Raw genomic sequence first — 25,994 nt, 5'->3', positions numbered from 1 at the left:
TTGACTTCCCTCATTAATGGTCAGAACTTCTAGCTGTTACCTGCACTGAAGAGTAATCTTCTCTAGAAACAAAAACAGGATGAAAGTAGAATAATTTAAGTAAATACATAATTGGCAGACGGACACAAGTTCAAGCCACATGGGGGAAACTGCTGAACAAGAACTGAAGCAAATTCATTTGCTTCCATATACAGGGAGGGAAGTTCCACAGGTATAGGAAAAACAATGTGTTTGTGGTGGTTTTTTTTCAGAGATAGATAAACCCTGTCCGAGTATTACCACTGTTTGTCATACATATCCCTCTGAGGAAAACGCATTTTGTGCAAGTCTTGGATCTGAATACCAATTCAAGCACAAGAACAAAAGTCTGTTTCCCTTTGAAAAACTGTGGTAACATTTAAAATGTAATTGCTTTTGGAAAATGACAACTAATTATCCAAAAGCAAAATGCACATTAAGCATTTAAATAATTAAATGCCAGTCAATATAATAAAAGTGTCGCTTTTCACTTTTTGCTTTCAGAAATCATTTTACTTAGTTTTAAAATTAATCTATCTACATATATTGGCACATGCATTTTGCGATTATGCCTGTTCACATAAAATAAAGTCTTAATAAATCATATTATTTCTACCTACAGACTTCCTGCTTGTGTCCTTCAACTACATCTGCTGTTTTTAAAGGTACAGATATCGCTATTACTACAAGCTGTTTCAGCTTGCATTTGATTTTATGTGCTCTCCCCGTTATCTTGCTGCATGCCAAGGGGATTTTCTATCCACTGCTGATCACTAGAACAATTATTTCACTGTGTTATGAATCTGTAAATCAGACATCATTACACAGAGGAAGTGAACCACGTTAGCATTAGCATTGTGGAGTCTGAAAAAGCAGTCCACCGTGGAGCTGTAAGAATTATTCATCTGAAGGATGTGTACTATTTCCCTGTCTAATCTGAAGCAGATTTTTTATGAAGCAAGATTAAATAATAATAATAATATATATATAAAACTCACAACAGATGTTTTTAACCCTGAAGAAACGTAGGTTAAGTGCACAGTTAAGATTGCATTCAGCACTATCTTCCCTAGACACATCATTCCTAGTTCTTCACATCAGGTCCTTTAACGTCTCATCTCATTTGTGAGGCTAACTCCCACCTGCAACTACCCTCAGGATCCACCCATTAGCTCCCCCTTGCTCCCACTGCTAAACATCAACAAGGGAGGAGCTGCTCAAGGCTTCCTTATCACCCCTTTTATCATCTCTTTGGGGCAGAAAGGCTGTTTCTTCCACATGTATTTCTCTTTACATGCTAATTCCCTGTGATAGGAGGGCATGGGTATATCACGCGACATCAGGAACTTAATTTCTTCCACTTATCAAGTTATCAATAAATAAATAAATAAATAAAAATAAAGCATGGAAATATGGCAGTGCAAATAGTGAAATTGAGAAGGCTTTCCCTGAATGAGTGCAACAGTCTCCTTCACAACTCAGCACAAATGTCTATTTTAGAGAGTCCTAGCTATCCTGTCAAATATGTGTTGGAATAAATGCACGTATGCTGTAGATTCACATATACAGCCTGCATATATTCAGGTACATATAGAGAGATTCATATTAAAAAACAATAAATAATGTCTACATATTTATATGTATCTTATAAGGATGTGTAGGCGAATGCATGTGCATACATAGTGCATATTCTCTGTGAGGGTGCAGGCACAGGTGAGTGTGTACATATATATACAGGTACATTAGGACTGAATATCTCTGGAAAAAAAAAAAAAAAAAAAAAAAACAAAACAAAAAAAAAAACCAACAACACAGGACTATGGCTGCATTCTCACACATAAACTTTAGAGTTTGTGCACAGGTAACTACATTGGTCTTAATACAACCACATCAGAAATTGTTCTTGAACAGTGAACCAGGTTTCATAGTAATCAAAAGAAAGTTTTTTCCCTTGTTATATTAATGCAAAACTCTACTCAACAAAAATGATACAGATGTACCACTGCTACTCATGCTGCAACAGCATATTTTAACAGTTTGGGAGAATGAAATAAAATATACTGTATTTCAATACATTCAGAAAAGCATCCCTGTTCCAAACACGTCCATTACTATATCTGTAAGCCATTCTGTTTAACCACTGGCCCTACTTGCATGTAGCACTGTGAGCATGACTGCATTTCTTCCATAAATTGGCTATAACAGGGTAACAGTAGCTACTGCAACTGTGGCTGCAGATTGTTTCCACTAGATAGTTAAGGTTTAGTCCAAAGTCTTCCATTTCCCGTCTCTATTGAAATATATACTTTTCTTCTATTTAATAATTTACCCTCACCTGTTCTGTAACTCGAGCAAGATATTCCACTTTTTTCTTATTGTGACGGGAATAAAAATATTTTGCATTATAAGAAAAAGAAGAGATTTTCTGGGACAACAATTTAACATAAAGAAAAAAAAGAATTAGAGTTCTAATCTGTCACCATGATAGTCCCTGATGAAAAGCAGGAATAGCATTATGGGAAAACAAGGCTTTGATGTGACTGAATTAAGTGCTTTCAGGAAATACTGGGCAGAGTTTGTGTAAAATTTACTAGGTGGGCAATGCACTGCACGCATTTGTAGCTATCCAGTACACTGCCTAACTTACACACGTAAATTTAATCATGTTATAGAAAACCCATTACTCTTCAGTCCTCTTCAATGCCTCTTTGGTCACTTAAAAACCAAGGATTGTGAACCATTCCATGGTCATGTATATTCATATGATTGAACTTCTTTATTTGGCCTATAGCCGTAATTTAATGAGGCTCCCATGAAATTCTGGTCCATTTCATATGTTCACTCGCAAGGTACCCTGCAGGCATCATCTCAATCATCTCCTTCAGGTGATCTACAAGACTTCATTGAAGCTCCCTCCTCTGCTCCCTGAGCACCCATGTTTAATTTCAATGGACAGCAGACGGCACAGTGAATCTTCTGGTCACATCTTGTGGTGTAGGTGCGTATCAGAGGACCAGAGCTATAACCAGGTATGCATTCAGTTTATAGGTCATGGATATAGAAACATGTCATAAAGCCAAGATTCAGAGTTATCTTCAACTTTAATATTTCTTGATTTGTTTGAAAGCTTAAAAATACACCCTTTCTTCTTTGAAAGACAATTGTGATCAGGCAGATCAGTTATGTTGTTATGTTTTTGTTTCATTAACAGAAGATAAACGGCTATTTCAAGATGTTCACGTAAGAAAATGTAATATTACCAAATGAAGACAACCTATTCTGTTAAGTGTTTGTGCCTGCAATATGCAGCAAGGCAAGAGTCTCTTACAGGTAACACAAGAAAGGTAGAAGTATGACTATTCACAGCGCAAGGTGGGTATTTTAGTAGCTGATTTCTGAGGTATTTGTCAAGCTCTTCTTGCAATACAATTTGAACAAGATGAAGAACGGCAGGATAAACATCTCCCTGCCGCTTCTATCAAAGAAGAGACAGAGCTTGCCCCCATTTTAAATATCCACAAAGCTTGTCTTTATGAAGATTTCCCCTGTGCTTTGATGGTAGGTTGATGCCACTGTGGTTATTGGAATCATTTACAAGGGAAGGGAACGTGCAAGAAACACTGTCATGTATTATTTCCACGTGAAAATGGGGAGATGGAGCAGACATTCAGCAGATGCTCTCACTGGCCTGCCTGTTCCCCCTCACCTTCCTATATTCATTCCTGAGGTTCAGGATATGTAATAATGTTGTTTAGGAGATGAGCGAGCTCTGACTGGTTCATAGCAGGTTTTTTCAGTAAACCAATTTTAATTTTTAGTAGCACTAAGCAGAGCAATCATAAACAGAAGAAATGACTTTGTGATGACAGCGATGAATTTCTTGCAATTTCCTCTATCACAGTAAGAAAATGGGAAATATATCCAAATACCATTTCCTTTTACAGATTTATTATCACTAGATCATATTTTATTGCTATTCTATGAAGACTGTATTTAGATACTTGTGCTCATAGAAAACCTCCTCATTTTTGGCAATTTCCCTTTTTATAACTCTTTAATCCCAGCTAATTTCTGCCTCATTACTTTAATATAAGTCCTCACTGATGAGAATCTTACAAGGAGGGACACACTTTAAGACATCAGTGCCTCTCCATGAAAAGAGAATGTAAAAATAAGTATGAAAGTAATTGAGTCCAGCAGAAGAAGGACAGGTATTAGAGCCTCAGACCTTAGTTATTTAAAAAAGAACTATCCTCATTTGTTCCATGGAGGGACTAAAAGAACCAAAGGCATCTTATGTTAAGGAAAAAAAAGCTATAAAAGATCATATTATGAGATTGATTTCAATTTAATAGAACCACCAACTCCTCAAAGGGATAAAAGATCAAGGCCTGGAACTTATATTAAAACTAACCTGATAGAAGAGACTCAATAGACTAACAACTAGCAACTAGATTGGCCATAGTTCTGGTTTCCAAGTTGAGAACATTTAAGTGGTATCACCGTCCTGAAATACATCCAAGGTAGAAAAATCAAAACCTCTGCACCCTAACAGCCCAGCAGAAATTACTTTAGAACACCACTATCCTTCCTCATTCACAGTGTGCAATTAATCCTCTCCTCCTTTTTATATCCCTAGCCTCATCTCATATCAAGCATCCTTGGCACTAAAATGTCACTAGAAAGAACCAATGAACAGTCAAGTACCCATTTCTCAAGAGACCTCTTGCTTTACATATTTTTATATTCATGAAGCACAGCTGTCAAATTGAGCCTTCAATAGCTTAACAAGCACCCAGATCTTTTCTCCAGGTTCAACAGTGGCTTGCAGACAGTCTGCTTTCAATCCATTTGGGGGGCTGAACTCTTGCTTCTTCCCTAGAAGCAGTCTTGCAAAATTATCTCAACTGGATTTCAGTCAACGCCACCTACATTTTTCTCTCTGCCTCTAAAGGAATGGAATTACTTGAAGGCTTTGCCTTAATTCCTGAAAGTGATATTGCAGTTTACCTCACAATGCATAAAAAAAAATCATGGTTTCTACCTTCTCAGATAGTTGAGGAATGTCAAGGGATCATATAATAATGGCACGGTCAACAGCTTCAGTACTACCACCTCACAACTAACACGGGACTTGTTAGAACATGAACTGAATAGAAATACAGGGCTAAAACCAAGGGAAAAGGGGAAGAAGTAGGAAAGAAAGAAAGGACAAGCTTGATAGTAGGTTTTATGGTAGCCATTCCCTTGGTGATGTGCCACTAAGAACACAATCCCTAGCGAAGACAGGAAGTAAAGTGCTCAGAGTGGATCGCCTCACCCAAAATACTGAGGCAGAGGAATTCTGCTGATTATAGACAGAAGGAAAAGCAATTCTAACAGGATCCCATTAGCAGCTGTTCAACAAATCTGTGCACATACAGTGAACCTGTGGAGTATTTTTTTTGGCACTGTTAGCAAATATCCTCAGAAGTCTGTAAGGAAGAAGACACAGGTCCCCTAGTGAGCACCTTCTTAAGATAATCACCACAGAGAAACTACTCCAGGTCTCATGATAAAGTATAATTGCTGAACTTTCACCAATAGTATGCCTTCCCAGGGCTCTGGGAGTTGAATGCCCCCACAGTTCAACAGCTGATCTCCAAGTAATAAAAAGAAAAACTGAAAAGTAGGAGTCAGATTAGTAATCAAGGTGGTAGCTTGCTACTACAAACTTAAATTCTTTATAACATTACACAGACCAAAAGTGACCAGCAGCTGAGCTGACCCCTACCACCTAGAGCAAAAGAGACCTTCAAATCATACATCCTCTAATGCCATTTTCAGTATCATAACTGACCCGATGATATAGGAAATAGTGTGTGTGTGGGGGAGATGTCTTTCACTTGGAAATGCTGCTGCTAAAACAAAGCGGCGGAGGTTTCACAGTCTATATCAGGACATCACCCCTGTAGCATCTTGTTTCAGATGGCAGGACACCATCACCATCGTATCTTGTTTCAGATGTTAGGATACCACTCCTCTAGTATCTTGTTTCACTTGTCATAAAATTTAACACTGCTACAGCAACAGAGAACGTGCCAAGGAGGCTCTGCTGGGCTGAAGTGTATCCAGAATACCTAAACCTCTGGCATCTATAAAATCTGTCCAGAAATTCTATGACAAGCTTCCCAGCACTAGGCTGCTGGGATATGAAGAGTTATCTTCTCACTTGCTCCCTGACTCTTTGATTTAAACCCACTTCTGCATGTATCCTGATGAAGTCACATACCACCCAATTACACAGTACTAGAGAATGTGTCGAATGTGTCCCCACTTAAGCATGTGTTGTTCCATTAGAGTGAAATAAAAAAAGGCTACAGACAAGCAGCACAGAAGGTAATTTATTGTTGAAGACCTAAACTTGCTTTCCTTTTTTTTTTTTTTTAATACCTGTCCATTTTTCCAGGAGCTTAGTTATGTTTTATTTGACCATGTGAACACTAGCAGTTACATGTTGATCTGTAATAAATCTTAAAGAAATACATCGGGTTTTTTTCTGAAGAAAAAAAAAAAAAAAAAAAACACAACAAAACAAACAAAAAAAAAAAACATAAAAGCAAATTTCACCAATGAACCTATTTTGACATAGGTATAGCAGGGAGCAAAAGTTGCCAAACAGAACAGGACTAGAACACAGCTACAGTTCCATACTGAAAAACGTTTACATTAGAGGTCTCAGAAAACTTCAACAGTATTATAGCAAAAGAAACTCACTGCGGTAGAAATTTTAACATATAAACACAGATCATTCTACTTTCTGACTGGTTCTTCAATAATTGCCATTTAGAATTAGCTCCTTATTAGCTCCTGCCCAGCACTGAAGTCAGTCATGATTGAGGATGGACAGGCTGATCAGTTTCTAAGACGGTGAGGGACAGCTCCAAGTTCACTTCGGAGCTCAATTCTTCCCTCAGAAAGGTACCAGTATTCTCTCCTCACATAATTTTTTTATTTTAAAACTTGGTTATTTTGAAGTTGGAGACCAATTACAACAGCATATAACTCAAGTCTACAGACAGATATAGTGGCCAAAGACCTGACATCCACAACAACAAAAAAAGAAAATCAAGCCCTTTTTTATTTTACTAAATCTAAAAAGTATGAACATGTCTTGGGCTTAAAGAATGAAGATAGTTTTTGAGGCACAAGAACAAGGCGAACTTCTTAAAATCCCTAACTACAAGGATAAATATGCCCTTTTGAAAGCTACCAAGGCAATTGTACACACACTGATCAGCTCCTTACATCAAATCAGCCATCCCTTGCCAGGAGATACCCACAGAACCCAAAGTTCCATCACATCTCCATTGTTTGGTTCCAGCTGTACAGAAACCACAGCTATTTGTAACCTTTCTCCAGAATGCTTTGACAGTTGGAAGCTTTATGAGAAGAACATACAGAGGTGAATCCAAGCAGTTGAACATTGTAAGCATAACTTCACTGGAAAATGCAAGCATCAACATATTCCAGAAGAAATTCCCCAGTTTGTCCTCTCCTTAGTAGAAGTCCCCAGAGTAAAGGTGAGAAAATGAGAACCTGATAATGACCAGTGATTACTCATCTTTCTCATCTTAGAAAGATTATGTATTACAAGATAAATGCAAATAATAGATTTAAAAACAAACAAACAATAATGAAATATAAAAAGTACAAACTGTAAAACCAAAAAAGTCATTTAGCTCCTCTTATACATCATTAAATGACAAAGTTAACCATCAATCCTGGATAATGACTTGCTCTTTTGTTTTTTTTTTTTTAACTGCAGAAATCATGTCCCATTTCTGGTGATTATCAATAAGAGTCCTGGTTAAAAGCAAAACAATTGCTTCTTCCATTTCTTTATACAAGGTTAAGAAAGGACTAAAAGGACTGCACTCTCACAGAAATAAAATATTTTCATCAGATTTCACGTAGAGTTTTTTTACAGTAGCAATTTGAATTAGGCAAGCTACTGATACTGTGATAGGAAGTTGATTTGATCTGTTCTTTATCAGCCTGCAGTGATTTACTGACATGGACATTTAACTCTTGCTTTCTTGTTTATTATTTCAATAAAATCTTGACAGTTGAGCCTGTTACCTCAGGGCAGATGTAATTTCACCAAGGAATTGGAGAGAAACACCTGACTCAGTTTCTTAAGCTTTCTTTTTCACCCCTTTGTCCTTAATAAGGACGACAGATCCACTTTACATAAAAACTACAGGCCTATACTACCTATAAGGTTAAAAAAAAAAAAATCACCTTGATGAGGTGCCCATTCCAAATTCCTATTAATTACTGAAGGTTCATGTCTTGCACCGACTTTTTACACTGCTGTCTTCCACCCTTCAGATCCCCACATTAAGCCTGCCTTGCTGTGGAACAGGAAGAACAGCACATGAGAGTGGAGGATCCTTTTAGCAAGCATGCGCTCCTACAGGGCTACATGCTGCAGTGCTCCCCTTGCTTGCAACCCTCTCTCTAAGCCCTTCCACTGTAGCCAGACTAGCAATCCAGAGCAGAAAGAAGGTCACTTCTACCCCACAACACATGTGAGCTTGACATCACATTATGGAAACATCATGCAGGTTCCTTTTGAATAAATGCGGGAATTGACATCCCAGTCCATACAATTTCCATACAAAGCTGACATCTATCAACATTTTGCATTTTATTACTGAGATGTTTCATCCTTAGAGAAGATGAGAAACATACTTTATGACACTGCAATTTGTTTGATATTTTCAGTTTTCTCTCCAGATCTGTATCTTGCAGAACCTCTGAAAAAAACATTTATCTTGAAAACTTACCTGCAGAGCAGGTGCTTCATGAGTGCAGACTGGACTTGGATCTTCCAGCAGGCCCTTTGTGAACATCATATGGAGATGAGATAAGGGTTCCCTGAAGAATAAGACAAGACATTTTAAGGGAATCATTATAATGCATCAACATGGAAATAAAACATTAGGCCATGTTGTCCATTTCCCCTTATGGTTTTTGTTAACTGGAATATTTGCCAAGTCAGCTAATGCAATGAAAAACACACAAGTCCTATGTGAATTCATATATATGAAGGTTTGGAAGTTTCCACAGCATTCCTCAGCAAGCAAATACGAAATATGTGCACTTCGACCTAGAATACCTGTCCACATTCTGACAAATGTATACTTATACAGACCACGGTGTGCTGCAGAAACCCATCAGGAGAGGAGGCAGGGGACAACAGCTGTCTTCTAGCCAGGAGAATCTCAAAATGCTTTCTCATGGCATCAACTGTGGTTGATCTGTTTAGCAGAGCCATAGAGAAGGAAACTCTTCAATTCTCTTAAAAGCTCACTAAGCTCTTTTGGTGCAGAAAGAAGGAAACATATCCCCAGTAAGTCAACAGCTTTTACTGTGAGCCATGATTTGTCTGCTGACAGAAAACTCCTCACAGTGGACCTTCTTGGGAACACATGTGCCTAAAAGGTGGGGGAAAAAGTGAGGGCCATCTAGGCCACAACAGAATTAGACTTAATCATCTAACCTTTTGACCTGCACAAGCCAGGCATCACAGCCTCACACTTGCACTTGGTTTAGAATTTAGGCTAGAATTACAAGCACCCAGAATTGAGAATATATTTCAGCTGTGGTGAGCAGCACTGCTGCTGTGTGAGCAAACTTGAACTGCTTACTGCTCAGAGAAAATGATTTCAAGGTCTTAGTGCTTGTGAGACCCCACCTGGAGCACAGTGTTCACCTCTGGGGCACCCAGCACAAGAAGGACATGGGCTTATTAGAACAAGTCCAGAGAAGGGCTAAAAAGATGACCAAGGGGCTGGAGCCCCTCTCCTACAAGGACAGGATTAGGGAGTTGAGGTTGTTCAGCCTGGGGAAGAGAAGACTGTGGGTAGACCTTACAGCAGCCTCTCAGTACCTAACAGGGGCTTACAGAAAAGGTGGGGAGGAACTCCCCAGGGAGAGTAGTGATAGGACAAGGGGGAATAGCTTTAAACCAAAAGAGAGTAGGTTTAGGTTACACATCATGAAGAAGTTCTTTACTCAGAGGGCACTGAGGCATTGGAACAGGTTTCCCAGAAGCTGTGGATGCCTTATTGCTCAAATTGTTCAAGGCCAGGCTGGATGAGGCTTTGAAGATCCTGGTCTGGTGGGAGGTGTTCGTGCCCATGGCAGGGGGGGTGGAATTACATTCATCTTTTACATGCAGGTCTCCTCCAACCCAAACCATTCTGTGAATCTGCAACAATGGTAGCTCAGCATAAGGCAGCTAATAAGTTCACCAGTATTTTGAACTCTACATTGCTGCTGCTACAGTGCTGTTCAGAGTCAGGTCTGAGAAAGTCTCAGAACAGAATGTAAATATATCCTTCAGAATGCAACTTCAGTACAAGTCCGAGACTTATTTTCTGGATTAAAAGCAGTTCAGAGGCACAAAAGAGCATTGTAAATTACATGTGTTCCAGTCAAAATAGCCATCTGTGGTCCTCAGTGACATCTCCTGGTGGTGCACACACCAAGATTCATACTTAGAGAACTCATCTACATTCAGATTTCGCCATCTCTGGGTATTAATACTGTATATTTTTTTGACCACCTTAAAAACATAAGACGTGCTTAGCAAATGATGCCAGGAGAACAAGAAAAATCACTCAACTTTTCAGAACATCTGAATCCCCCACTTCACCCCAGTCGTACCAGTGCACTCATTTGCTTGTCACCAGTAACACGATCTTCCTGCATTAACCCTAAGCCCAAAAAGGAAAACATTTGCATGAACTTCTCCAGTATAAAAGTGATTAGAGATGGAATAAGTTGTCCTATTTATAAACTTTACTACCCATGGGAAGCAGATTAAAGTGATGGATAGGATGTGACCTTCAATTTATTAATGATTTAGCACAGTCAACTGTGATTACTTGTACAGAGACAAGAACATTTGAATTCACACCAGAAACCCTGCTCATAGACTGCTTCCACTTTCCTCTGCAATACACATATCCTTACTTTAAACTAAACTGTAATTCATTCAAAGATATCAAACTTGGTATGTCAAAAATTCATTCAACTGAGCAGCTCAGTTTTAGAGCACTTGCATGTTTAAATGGCTGCAGCATCATATGGCTCAAAGCTTTTTACTTGTGATGTTTCAAGTTCTGTTGGACTTCTACTCTGCAAGCAAATTATGTAGAATATTACCAGAAAAGAAAGTGAACTTTATCAAACATGCAAATGTATGTGAAGGACAGGATAGAGCGTTTTGACTAATCACAGTGAAGAAAAGTTATAACCATTTTTAAAAGCAGCTAGAAACAACTGACATTATTATTATTTTTTTAATTCAAAATTCACACCAAGTTCAGTCATTTGAGAAAATGATTTCAGCCTAATTGCCATACCAACACCATTTAGCATGCTCCTTTCTCTTTCTTTCTCTGATTGAAATATACGTCAAGTAATTACATACAATTAAATGTATTCTTTTCAATGCTCTTCCTTAGTTCCTTTTTTGATTTCACTACAATTACTGCAAGCTTTCTTTTACTAATCAGCTTGTACTTTTCAAACAACTCTGCATGCATTTCACACATCAAGGGGAACAATAAAAATTTTGTTGCCCTTGCAGAATGGTCACCTTGGTCGTCAATCTTTACATTGGAAGCAAATCAACTAAAAAACTACTTAAATACTAATCTTTCAACTGTTTTGTTTATTCTAAACAGAATTTGGAGAAAACCATTTCAAGAAATAGGATATTTGTAGTCTTCCCTGACAGAAGGTTATTGCACATTGGAAATTTGTCCTGCCTGACAAGGGTCTGTAATGGGGTCCACACAGTAGAAAGAATGAAATAGTCAAACTGCAGCGCAAAATGGATTTCCTTCCTTTTCCTGCAGGTTAGCATTTAAATGAAACACTAACTACAATGGAACTTCACAAGCTACAGTACGGTAAAACAGCTCATTCACTTGAGACACAAGCATAAAAAACACACAGCATTTTCCAGAACAACACACTCCATCTCTGCTACATTGAATTAAGTCTTGCAGTAAAGACTACCTTTTGCTATGTTCTTAAGCCTGAGTATGTCCTAAGGTCTAGTAATGCCACAATGAAAACAACACCAAATGCTCATAAGTCAACGTAAATACAGGATCTCCTTCCATTATCAAATCATAATTGTGGACATCTTCCTAGTCCCCTATATTCTAGGAACGCAAACCCTTTCCAGCCATCATTACGTGTTGTGTTACTGTCATCTCTCTATTGCCAAGACACTCAAAGTATGCTACAGCCTCAACTATGATAGTTACAAGTCCCACTCCTATTTTTCAGAGGTTGCCTGTCCAAATTCTAGTAAAACAAAATAGTAGCTGCAGCTACTACCACCTAAAATGCATAGAGATGAGTGTAACTACTAACAAACCCTTTTTTTTTTTTTTGGCTTCTTTCAAGACTAGCACAATTGTTTCCACTCCTTTCAGCAAGTAGATTGCCACAAAAAAAAAATAAAAATAAAAATAAAAATAAAATAAACAGGAACCTATAGAAAGCTGGAGAACATCCACTTCTCTTGACATATCCATATTCTAGGCACATAATGTCACCATCTGATTTTCTTAAGTGTACTCCAGCAGCATAAAACCATTCAGGCCTTCATTTCTTCTTAAAGCTTAACAAACTGTCCAAATACACTAATATACCTTAAGCTGGAGCAGTTCCCTCTTAAAAAAAAAAAAATAATAAAATAATAAAAAAAAAAAAACTAAAAATGCCTAATGAACAAAATAAGGCTGATGGAGCTTGCTTCTATATATAGCATGCTGATGAGCTCCACCCAAAATGCTGCATCCAATAGTTGTATCATGGTGATGGAAGATCATCTACTTGACTGACTGGTGAAATGAAAGGGAAGGCTAGTAACAGAGGCTGTAATTAGAGAGAAGAAGGTATTAGAATCAGCTGGAAGCCCTGATAGGTGGTAGCTCCCCACCTGAGCTCATGCTCCTAAGGAACTTGTTACTTGTTTTGTTCTAAATCTTATTATTTCACTGTTCTGAGAAGAGTTATTTTCAGATCAGAAACAGCCACTGGTGCTGCGTTGTAGAAAACCAGATGCTGTTATCTACAGGTGGGCTGTGTTTTTGATTGTATTGTAATTTTGAACACACAATAAAAATAAATAAAAATTTAAAATATTAATAATTTTAAAAAAAGAAAAAAAAAGCACAGGGAGAGCAGCTGTGGCATGGTTCTGTGTTCAGGCTTGGGTCACTATGAATGACTTAGGGAAGCCACTGAAGTATTGCAACCAGTCATAACTTGTCTCTTGAAACAAAGGTGAGCTGTTCCTCCATTCCCAGGCTCATATAACCCAGAAAACTGCCCATTCCATTCCTATCACAGGATGGTCCTTTCTTGGAGTCAGTCCAGTAATGACCGTATCAGAATCAGAAATAAGACACTATTAAAATAAGTATCAATTAAAGGAATAGTATTGCTTTATATAATGTACTGGCAACTTAATTTAGCTGTATCTTCTAATGCACATAGACATATTAGCAGTATGTAGGTCATTTTTGGCCATTTTTTCTCTAGAAATAATTAAAGGGTTATGTGAGAGCTTAAAGTTAGCTAGAGCTTAGAAAACTATATCTTCAGCAGCTGAGATAATATTTAGATCATACAGATGACAGAAAATAAATAAAATGGATGATGATTTTTTTTTTTTTTTTTTTTTTTTCCCCTGCACTTCCCTGGCCTTTTTTAGGTTTTAATTTTAATTTGGTGAGGGCACAGTATTGGAGACGAAAGACAACAGCTGATCTTAATAGCCTGATTTTTCAAAAACTGGAAAATTAGAAAGAGATCTGTCATCAAAAATATCTAATAGTATTATTATTTATTTCTGTCTTTTGGGAAATGGACTCCTATATCTGCTGTGTGATTTCCTGAGACAGCTGTTTTCTATGCTGTAATACTTTCCACCCACCCTCCCCCAAGACATGCTCTGGCACCTCTGAGAGTCTGTGTCACCTGCTGCTGTTAATGTATAATGCTTTCAACAGTATCCTCATACTTTGCCCTCTGCGAAACTACAGAATGTATGACTATCATTCAATTTTTCTACTTAAAGGAAATTACTCACTGATTTCACTGTATTTTGCCATTAATCTCTGAATACAGTATTTCATGAGCATTCTTTGACCAGATATGTATAAAAATAAAATTCACAGAAAAAAAATGATACATGATGAAGTTTTGATACCCCTTGAAATTATAGTTTAAATTAGCAAATATGTATGAACTTGCATGAAACTCTGAGAAGCAGCTTCTAATAAGTAGTCTTTAGTTCTCATTAACTCAGTCCATGAGTTTGCCATGCATAAAGATAAAGACAAACTACCTTTCTATGCAGGAAATGCTGTGGGTGCACAGAAAGCCCTTAGAGGACATTTAGGGCTATATTTTCATTCCCGAAGTGTTTTCACCTCAAGTCCAACTAATTTATAGGGGCCCAGCCTCTCACTGTTGCCTCTGATTGTTGCCTCCAATTCTTCCCAGCTGATCTCTCAGAAAAGGTTTAACTCAGAACAAGTGCTTTCACCTTGTATTTTCCTTTGAAAATTTATGCTTCTATTCTGCATCTGAAGAAGTCATCAGTAATATTAATGGGTATAGGAAAATACATTCTTTTTCCCCATGAATCTATGATATTGTTAAACAAGTTCATGAGGAAAAGTTTCTTTTGCCTTTCAGACATTAGGCATTGGCCAGTGTTCAAGGAAGCACATCCATCCAGATGAACAGTCTTGTTCCTGTACTAAGCAGCCAAATTCATCCCTGGAGTAATACCAATTAATATTTATAAGGGATATATGGCAGACATGAATTTACCCCATCAGAAGAGGCAAAATTGGTGTATCATATATTCTGGCAGGACATACTAGTAGGTTATATTCTGCAGAAAACAGTTATATGTAGACCTGAGATACATAGGTTTTATTTTTAACATACATTTTAAAAATTAATTTTGGCAGCCACAGCTCCATTAAGTATAAATCTCCTCAAAACAAAATTCCCAAAGTACATTCAGCTTCTTTCCTCAACTCATTTCAGACAGAATATGGATGGATGCATGCCAAAAATATCTTTACATATGATTTAGAAAGAAAGCATTGAGCCTGTCTGCCTTACTTCAGAAGTATAGATTAGACCATGCACCCACCATCAATAACTGTGCAGAAGCATATGCTGAAGACTGAATCTCTGCCACTAAGGGCTGGATTCTTTATGGACTTGTGATGATTCATAGTTACCCTCTGGAGAATAATAAACACTGGGAAATCCATATGCTAGAGTTCACTGTCTCCCATGTGGGGGGAAATGATCATCCTGAGAAAAGGAAATTGCGGTGAAGGAACGTGCCATGAAATTGTAATGTAATGTCATAGGAGTTGCATCAAGGGAGTATTCCAGCCTCTGTAACTTAGACCGTCCCTGAAATTGTGCTAAATTACCATCTGGATTTACTGTCTGGTTGACTTTTCTTGAGAAGGATTATTAAACTTTATTATTTGGGCTGTAAGGATACTTGGTCATGACCTTAATGGCATAAACTGAGTTTTCATACTTACTGGGTACGACAGCAGGAAAATTTCCACTTTCTTTGTCTTGCAATGGTGTAAATTAATTTCAAAAACTGGACATTGAAATGACATGCCCCAAAGACCAAGAATTTGCATTGTACTTCATAAACTATGATGCAGTGAGACAGAGTGAATTTCTGCATCAAGCTGACAGTCACCTGCAATATCTTGGAGTCACATGGACAGAATTTTCTGTTATGTTTGCAGTCTGGAAAATATCAATAAAAAATGAGAGCTTAGGTAAATATCACTCAGAAGCCAGCTAGCACTAAATAGGACTCCCATAAATACCCTTAGGATTTCAATGGAAATTCTGAGCCTGTCTCCAGCAGGAAGGCGTCCGCTTGTTTGATTTGAAAGTCCATATATGAGATTCTCAGACACTAAAATTAGAAAGCTTTGAAAGTGACAAGTAGCATATTATGCTTGGTTCAGTTACCTGGCTTTCATTATTGCTGACTACTGGACCAGAAAATATTATACATTAAGCATCTGCATTATTGAAATATTAAAAAAAAAAAAAAAAAAAAAAAGTATAATAGATATATTTGCTATAAAATGCTATAAAAAACATAACATCTAGATATTTTAAGCAGATATATATCTCATTTTTGGTTGTAATAAAAGACTTCTGAGTTGGTGGTGTTGAACACCTGCAACATATCATTGGAACGAGTCCTTTCGAGCTGTATTCCCGGGCACCTCGAGGAGAAGAAGGTGCTCAGGAACAGTCAGCATGGGCTTGCCAAGGGTAAACAATGCCTGACCAACTTGATTGCCCTCAATGATAAAATGCCTAGATTTGTGGACAGGGGGAAAGCTGTAGCTGTTTTTTACTTTGACTTTAGCAAGAGTTTCAACACTGTCTGCTGCAGTGTTTTTGTACTCCAATTAGGACATTATGGTCTGGATAGGTGGACAGCTAAGTAACTAGAAATACTGGTTGGCTGGCTGGGTTCAGCAGGAAATGGCCATTTTCTACCTGGATGTGGTAGACCCCCAGGCAGGGGTCTACAGTGTGCCAAAGTATTGCCTCAGGAGACTGTAATGGGATCTGTCCTGGTTAACAATGTTCACTCATTTCTTCCAGTGACTAGAAAGAGGTGGAGGAAGGAGCTCAGAAAGTTTACAGATGACTATAAATGGGGCCCAAATGATGCTCTCAATGCCAGGGAAGGCAGGACGGTCATTCAGAAGGACCTAGCCATCCTAGAGAAGTGGACGCACAGGAACATCATGAAATTCAGCAAAGATAAATGAAAAGTCCTGCAAAAAAATAACCCCTCGCAACAACAGCATAGTCTAGAATATCCAGTTTTAGGACTCCCAGTTGATGACAGACATCAAGAAACTAAAGCAAATTTAGCAGAGGGCCAACAAGATGCTCGGGAGGCTGGAGCACTGGCTCTGTGAGGAGAAACAGGGATGTTCAGTCTGGAGGAAAGACAACTTCTGAGGGATTGAACACCAGCTTTCCAATACCTGTAAAGAGATCTTCAAGAAGACAGAGCCGGCTATTTGCAGTGTTTCATGGCAGTAAGATGAAAGGAAACATATCTCTGATGATATTAATTCTAGAATACACGCTTCTGTGAGAAGCAAAAGGAATTAATCACATTTCCTCAGGTTTTATTGAAGAGATAGGAAACCTTTGCATGACTTCATAATCTGTCAGGCATTTCAAAATGCTGTATCAAGGAATTTTTTCTTCCTTATCCCCTAATCTCCACTATGTAAAGTCTGTCCATAGGTGAAGATACAATCCGCAATTCTTGCACATATCTCACAGTGGAATAAACTATGATTTTTTAGCAAAGTAATTGCTCTTCACAGTCATGTCATATTTCCTCAGTACAATATTTGGAAAAACATGTTTTAGGAATCATTCATTGGCATGGTTTCTCAGCAGAGGCTTACCTAGATGGTCTGATTTCTTATAACTGTTTGTGTCTGGGGAGGAAATAAACTCTGAGGTTTCCAGGATTAGCATGCAAATTATTATTTTTAGTTTCAGGTCCTTGCTTGTTCATGATACACTATGTTTTCCAACTGTAAAGGGGCATTTCCTTTGCTAACCATCAGCCTGAAAGAGTTAAAATGTGAACTGTAACCTGTGAGAAGAAAGAAGAACCATTTTAAAGCTCAGAGGCTCCATGACCCTTTCTCTCACACCTTGAGTTTGGCAGGTTTACTTTTGGTTTGCTTGTTAAACCAGGGTCATGTCCACTAAGTCCAGAGAATCGCTTATCTGAGATCAAGCCACAACACAGTGGAATCAGAACTAGCAGAAGGAAAACACAAGTAGAGACTTTCATCTTATGGATTTAAACAACAGCTACATGATAGCAATAGGAGAGGCCAAGGAAGAGCAAATCTAGTGTTTTTTACCTACCTGCTACAACTGCAAACAGCTAGACCAATTGGGTGAAGCAAATGTAAAGGACTGTAGCATACACCATTTCTCTTACATTTCAAAAGCCTGTAATAAAAGAGGATTTTTTGACCAGATGTCTAAAATCCTCTCTTTGCAGGCAGGAAGCACAAATGGTGCTTAAGTGGAACAGCACATGCAAAGACTCTATAGAGGAGAGGATTTTATCAAAGATACTTATCTCTTAAACAGATGTCCAAAACTCTTCTCTGGATAATTTTATTTTTATTTTTATTTTTTGTATAATACTGTTTTTTTATTTGCCATATGCATATTATGTCATAATTGGTAGCTACTCCATAATTAATATATGTAGGCCCATAATTATAAGGTTGCATTGTTGCAGTGCCAGAAACTTGAACCAAGATGGGGAAAAAAAAGTCACAGGCTGTTACAAAGCAAAAGAACTACATTATGGAATCTTTGGCTTAAAAAGAAAAAAAAAAAAGAAAAAAGAAAAAAAAAAAGATTATTTTTCAATCTTCATAAAAGACAATGAGTTTTGAGTCGTGACTTTTGGATGCTTATTAAAACTGAGGCTGTTCAACACTTATTAGACTCTTACTGCTAGTGTTGCCTCAACTTCACTAGTAAATAAAAATGGACCAGGATCTACCTGGCAATGTATGGATCTTGTGTGTAGAGTTAAATTTTCTTTCTTTCCAAAACAGAGAGGTTGTGGTCAAATTACCTATTCCTGTTAGTCCCTAGCTCATGCTAATCCTCAAACTGAGACTGGGAATTGTCTGGGAGTTTTCTTATTGTCGGGAGACAAGACCATGCCAAGAACTGTACTTAAAACTAGCAACTGCAGGAAATTATCCAACACCATGCATATGCACTATTTATTTTACCACTAAGAAGCAACTGAAATGCATAAAGGGGCAATAATGAAAGGAATATACATCATTTTCTGAATCTTGCTTGAGAAAAAAATACACATATAAATCTTGTAGCCTACGTAATCAGGCCAGGCCTGTGAATGTCTCACTGAATCAGTGGGTTTGGGCAGAAGGGGTCAAAGATCATAATGTCTTATTTTGGATTGAACCATTATAAAGACAATGCTCTGAAAAATGTTATTCTTAATCTGCTCTGATAATGCAAAGAAAACAATTGAAATCAGTATGAATGTGGAGTTTTCCTATGTGGATAACCATCCTTTTAGAGAAAATAGTATCTTGTTTGTTCCTGTCCTATTATTCTGATTTCAGTTTTGTCTTCCCTCCTGCTAATATGCTTCTCTCTTACCTGTTATCAATGGATACTCTGAAACCTGGTTCTCCTTTAATTGATTTTTATCACAACTGCTTAACAAACTTTCCACAGTGCCAAACATACTATGTTATAAATAACCAGCTGAGAAACACAAAATATGTTTATAGAGTGTCAGACAGCATCTTCTTTAAGCTATAAATATAAAATACGTTAAATATTTCTAAGCAACCATTCTGTCACCTACATGAAAATAGCAGCAGAAATTGACCCCTGTGGGACTTCACAAAATCTAGAAAATTCTGCATTTTCAGTCAAGCCATTGTGTATCATGCAACATAGAAGCTGTGCACAAGGTACCTCTAGGGAGCTATTAGCTCACACACTCTGAGCTGCTCACACACTCTGAGCTGCTTTGTCTAAAAATTATTCTTATACATGCCTGAAGAATTCATGCCCATTGAGCAAACTGATGCATGTTGAACATTTCAAATGGTGAAATTCTTATGCCTTCATGCTGAAAAAAACTTTTAAATGTATTCTATCTTAAACATCTTTTAGTCGGATGCATTGCTGCCCCAAAATTTCACCATAGGTCTTTCAGCTTTACACTGTTAGAAGTGAAAAAGGGGATTTATCTGGCTCTGTGGACTACATTTTCTGCTATAGTCAATGAAATATGGAACAGCAAATGTTGCTCAAAACTTTTGGAGTTTTTCAGAATGTAATTCATTCTCTTACTGACAGTGTCTTTGCATTGTCACATAAGCATTGTTACAGAACCAAATGCTAAATTGGAGGAATATTTTACATAGAAAAGAAAATAGAAATATAGAAAAGAACATAGAGAAGTGTTCTACTACAAGGTGCAAACCAGCTGCAGACACATTAAAAAAAAAAAAAAAAAAAGATTTATGTTTGGTTTATGATCTACTAATTGGAGTCCAGCCCTGCTGCTTCCTCTATTTCCTTTTCCCTACAGTACCTGGGGCTTGGATCAATTGACTCCTCCAAACCCAGGTGGACTTTATCAAATCTCTTACTATAATCTGTCAGGCACTTCTAATCATATTAGTGATTTCCCATCATATAACATCAGTAATTATATTATTAGACTTGTTTTTTTCTCCCCCAATCTGATATAAAATTACCTCTGCATATTAATGGCTTTTCTATCATGAGACTTTAATGAAGCAGAATATCAATGAGATGTGATGGAGTGGAAAACTGTTAGTGATATAAAAGATGTTCACATTTCAGAATAAGCATGTCATTCTGCATTATTAGTTTTTTTTTCTCTCTCTCTCTCTCTTTTTTTTTTCTTTTCTTTTTTTTTTTTTTTTTTTTTTTTAATGAGCAGAGGTCTCTCTTGCCTTTTTCTTCTTTCATTTCCCTTGATGTGGGACAACTGTAAAACTTTATTTATGGTTCTTATGGAGAATGATCAAGTGGCTCTAATTCTCTGTATGTTGAACAGCACTGCAAATCATGAAGGCATTCACTTGCTAAGAAGAAATTACAGTGCTATTGTCTCATCCTCAGCATCATTTGTTACTTTAAAAAACATAAGAAAGTACGTCAAACTGTGGCAGAGATTGTAGTTTTATCAAAAACAAACTTATTAAAGTAGACAGATTTTTTATTAACAAGTCAGAAACCGAATGATTAAACAGCTTTCTCTCTGTCTGAATACCAAACAGAAATCAATGTATATTATACAGCAGTGGCAGCTGAGATTGCAGAAGATCCAAGGACGGCATAAAGACTGTAATTTACCGAAAATATTTCACCAGGGCAACAGCCATAAGATGAAGTCTAGTTTTGCCCATGGAATGCATTCTCTTGCTCTTTTCAATATGAATTTAGAAAACTTACTTGCATAAGCCATAAAAAGGTGGTATTTTTGTTACAAATCCATAACTGTCAAGCTAAAAAGAATTGTTTCTACACCCTAAGCCGTTGCTCTAGAAAGCCTTATGGAACATTATGTATTGCTGCTCAATGGCAGATAATGTCAACAACTTTATTACTGCCAGTTGTGACAATTCCCAAACAACACAATAGAAAACATAACTGCAGAACGCTGTTTCTATAATTTCCTTGCAACATTATGAGAAAACATAAAAAAGCCTATGAACACCCAGTTTTCACAGTGATTCACTCACTACATATCAGCTTCATGTGGAACTTCATGGACAGGGCATACAGAGAATTTCAGTCTACCTGTTCAAATGATTATAGCATGATTTCCATGTCACATCACTATCAAAGGACCTATACCATACAGTAGCATATATGAAAGTTCAAGTACTTCAATAAATACGCATCGGTTTTGGTTTACTATAGGCGTCTATGTGGCAGATATGCAAAATGGCACACGGAAATGGCAAACTACTTTTCCTGAAACAAAAATGTGAGATTTTTACATAGTTTCACATTATGCTTGTTTTTCTTTTTCACTTGGTAGATTTAACCTGGTAGAACTGGAAAAAATAAAAAAATAAAAAAATAAAAAAACACAATTAAGAATGTGGGGCATAGTGGCTGATAGTAAACAAGTAAATAACAAAATGTTGGAGATATACCAAAGAAGTTAAAAGAATATGGAAATACACTAATCACCATGAAAGGAAAACAAAACAAAACAACAACAAACAAACAAACAAAAAAGAAAAAACACACACAACCTTTTTTTTTATTACTTTTTCTCAGAGAATTGCTAGAAATAATTGATTCTGTTACTTCAACAACATATTTGGAAATGATTTATCACTAATTTTCAGCATATTACCTAACCAACATAAAACAATAGCACATGGAGAAGTCTGTGGTTTTGTAAGTGGGTTGGTGAAAATATTCATGTACATCACACAAGTAATACAACTTCCCCTAGCCACTACCCACATATGCAAGCCTAAAAAAAGTAACTGTAAAAATGCCCTGGATAAAATAATGATACTGTAATTGTATACTGTACAATCAGTCTGGAAATATTAAGGCTATAGACAAATGCCATCTGATTTATAATACATAAGATTGTATTGACTACAGTGGCAAATACTTATCATAAGCCAACGCAGCATATAGGTGATGCAAAACAGATCACATGCTTGCTAGGACTAAATGATAGATTTTATTGAAGTAACACAAATCCAGAGAGTATGCAAGCATCAAGAAAATGCAGTTAAGCTGCAATTATTCATAGTCCACAAAGATGCATAGTTTACGATATACGTTCCTCTCTTTTTCTTAACTCTTCTACAGCAATTTATTCACCATCTGAAGCCAGGTGAACAATTCCAGGCTCTGTCTCACCAGTTTAAAGAAACAGGAGAGGAACTATTCTCTGGCTCTGCGTTCACCTGTTCACATCCAGGAGCTGAAGTGCCCTACTTCCCAAACAGCATGACCACATCTAACCTGCACAGTGTGAATAGGCTTCAGTCTGTGCTGGGCATTTCTGGGGACAGTCCTAGTTGGTATAAGCCACCTCTGCTAGGCAAAACGCAAATGGTTTAATGGTATGGATGATTTGGGGCCGGTTCCCTCGCCCTCCAGTAGCTCTGTGGGAGACACCACAAAGCTCCATCTGTTGCAAGTCGGTATCAGTCTATAACACACATTAAAAGTGGTTGGAATGGGAAAAGTAAATGTGGTTTTAAACAAAAAGTGTATTTTAGTCAGCAGGTAGACTTTACAGTTTTCTCTTGCATCTAGGATCTAGCTGACTGTTTTTCTCAAAAGTTTAGTGGTGTTCTCATTGTGTATCAGAGTTTATGCTACCCTAAATTACAGCTCAGGTAAAATATCATTTCATCATTGGACATATGAGATGTTACTGTGTCATGGCAGCACACAGTAATTCCCATTGGTTGTCATGGAAATTATATGCATATCTTGCAGTGGGAGAAAAGGGTTTTGAAATGTCAAATGGTAACAGAATTATTCGTAACTTAGGATATCCTCTCTAATTTTCAAAAGCTATCAGAATTTATTACTGTCAATACTCAAACAATTTTAAAATGCTAGTCCCCTTCAGGTAAATTATTGTCCTATTTTCTCTAATGCTCCTTTTGTTTCCAAGCACCTCATTCTATTAATGTTCAGGTAATAAAATATTGTTTCTGTATTTTTAATAGTTATATCTACTTTACACAGAGACTATGTCTACAGCTTGGAGATGTTAATAATCATGAAAAAGTCTGCTACGTTTCTAATGAGAGTTTCAAATGAAAATGGGGAGCCTTGTAGAAATGGGAATACCTGGTGATAATTGGTTGTTTTGCATTATATACACTACCTTTACTTTATGAAATACAGGAAAAGCAGTAGAGGAAAGACCAGATGTCTGAGCCATTTCTTGAAAAATATGTTTGAGGAGGATCTCATGATTTTATTTGATATTTGACTAGACAGGACTGTCACCATCTAGAATTTCTCCTAAGGCAGCACAGATGATGACTCACAGAGACATCACTCACTGTACTAGATATGTAAGAAGAAGCCCTAAACATTCACAGAATTATCTGAAGTTTCTAAAAAAAGTTTTTGGCAATGCTATAAATATACTGTTGTAATATTATTTTAGGATTAGGAATCATGTAGAATTCATTCTCTTAAATATTGTCAGAGAACTCTCTTTGCAGCATAAAATACCTGTTTAGACCAAACATTTGCACTATCCAGAACACCACTTTAATTTTTTAATATATACATGTAAGTATATAAGTGTCAACAACTGCAAATAAGATGAAATGTGTACTGGGACACACCAGAGTGGCTTTATGTTGTAATAATTATTGGACCCTAAACATTCCAGGTAAAATTAAAATCCCCTAAATATGTTTGCCAAGCAAGTAAAAGTGAAAGAGAAAAGATAGGTAGAATGCGCATAGGAAAACAGAGACAAAAGAAAAAAAAAAAAAAGACAAAACCAAACCAACCAACCAAAAAAACCCCACCCAACCAACATATCAGCAACACATTCACAGTTTAGATATGAATCAACATCATAAAAAGAAAATAACCAAAAAAGAAATGATACCCAACTGTTGGTAGCACAGTTATGCTCAGCATCACATAAATCTGATCCTTACTAACATAGTCCAAAAATCTGCAGGATTGATGCTATTAGGCAACAAGACTGCTGAGATGCATGCAATAGCTTATACAATAAAGCCATTATTAGCTCTTACTCAGGATGCCTAGAATTAAGAAAATTCTCAAAAACTAAGTTTTCAATGGGAGCTGTATGATTTCAGAATTTGGAGAGTGTTATGATTGTGCCTGGCTTAGGGAGCCTGTGTAGTAATTTGTCAAATTTGAGAGGGCAAGACTGCAAGCATTGAAGGCGCAACTAAGCCAAATAACATTTTTAACAACTCAAAAAGATTTACTTTAGAGTCTGGAACATTCCAGTGTTCTATCCCAATACATGAAAAACACTACTAACCTGGAGAACACTAACACCATGAAAATATATACAGCTAAGAGGACTAAATTATAAAGGGGAACTGAGAGAAGTTCGTGTAGAAAACATGGCTAAGTGGTGACTGAAGGACGTAAAAAGTGATAAGAAACGATTAGAGCAGACACCAATCTATAAAATCCTGAGGTAGTAAAGAAAAAAAGAATAGTTGAAAGCTGAACAACAAAAAAAAAAGTTCAAAATGGGGTCTGTTACTCATGGGCTTCGGTACCTTGTCTTACATTGATACTGTGGTCTTTGAAGGACCAAGCCTCTGTTGTATGTTGACAGGTAGAGTGTGTTGCTGACGGGTTTTGGTTGTTGTTGTTGTTGTTTTCTTTTTTGTTTGTTTGTTTTTGTTTTGTTTTGCTTTTCTGAAGGGGAGGGGTTGCCTATATGAACTCCATGGAATAGGGAACAAAGTCTTTTTGTACTCTTTTCTCCAAATAAAGCAACATGAAATGGGGCTCCGTCACTTAGTTTGTGTGACTTGTCTGCAGCAGTGTTAGTGGGATGGCAACACAAGCTATATATATTCGGAAACGGAAGTGCAAACTTGAGCCCACACTGCTAGCTAACTAGCAATTCAAACTGATTTGCTTTGCACATGTTCTGCAATTTGAATGATGAGAAAACTTGAGTTTTCTCTGATCCAGCAGCCTTCAAGGGCCAAATGTAGAAGAGAAAATGGATGAAATTGGGGAAATTATATGTGCATTCAGTATATAAAACAAAGAACAATCAAGAAACATGTCAACATAACATAGAAGGTAATTCAGAATTCCAATTCTTTTTGAGCTTCCTCTCTTCCAAGTAGTTACTAAGTTAAGAGACAAAAATACTCACGGTAAAGCTTGAAAAACAATCTCTGAGCTGAATTGAGAATTCTCCAGTGAGTTGTTACTCACTGTTGCTTGTATGGCATACTTCCAGGCCACAAATACTGCTAAAAGCCTTGGAGCAATTATTAAGCAATGTCCAATATCCATTATGGATTCCTTGAAAACACTTACAAAGCCCCTTGCTAGTAACCAGTAATTTGAAAACTTTTGACTAAACCAGAGAAAGAAGATCCATTCAAATATTTACTTAAGCTGGAAGTTAAAACTTGTTGGAAGTACTTTTTCTATATGATTTAGGGACATAATGAAAAACACACACACAAAAATACTTTCTTCCTACAGCATTTGGTAAG

General features: G+C 37.1%; 1 long non-coding RNA gene across 4 annotated transcripts in view; it reads right to left on the bottom strand.

Annotated features, from left to right (window-relative positions):
* LOC311437469 overlaps positions 1-25,994 on the bottom strand; it is a 317,804-nt gene that overhangs the window by 79,085 nt on the left and 212,725 nt on the right. For 2 of the 4 annotated variants that reach the window (XR_014693484.1, XR_014693485.1), the window contains one exon: positions 8,850-8,940. This is a non-coding gene — a long non-coding RNA (uncharacterized lncRNA). Of the gene's footprint in view, positions 1-8,849; positions 8,941-12,580; positions 12,745-14,443; positions 14,519-25,994 lie in introns of those variants that run through there. The other 2 variants (XR_014693486.1, XR_014693487.1) reach the window with 2 other exon arrangements.

This window comes from Aythya ferina (genome assembly GCF_964211825.1).
Source record: "Aythya ferina genome assembly, chromosome: 5".
NCBI lineage: Eukaryota > Metazoa > Chordata > Aves > Anseriformes > Anatidae > Aythya > Aythya ferina.
Note: the sequence above shows the minus strand (reverse complement) of the source record. Positions and strands in the feature narration are given on the sequence as shown.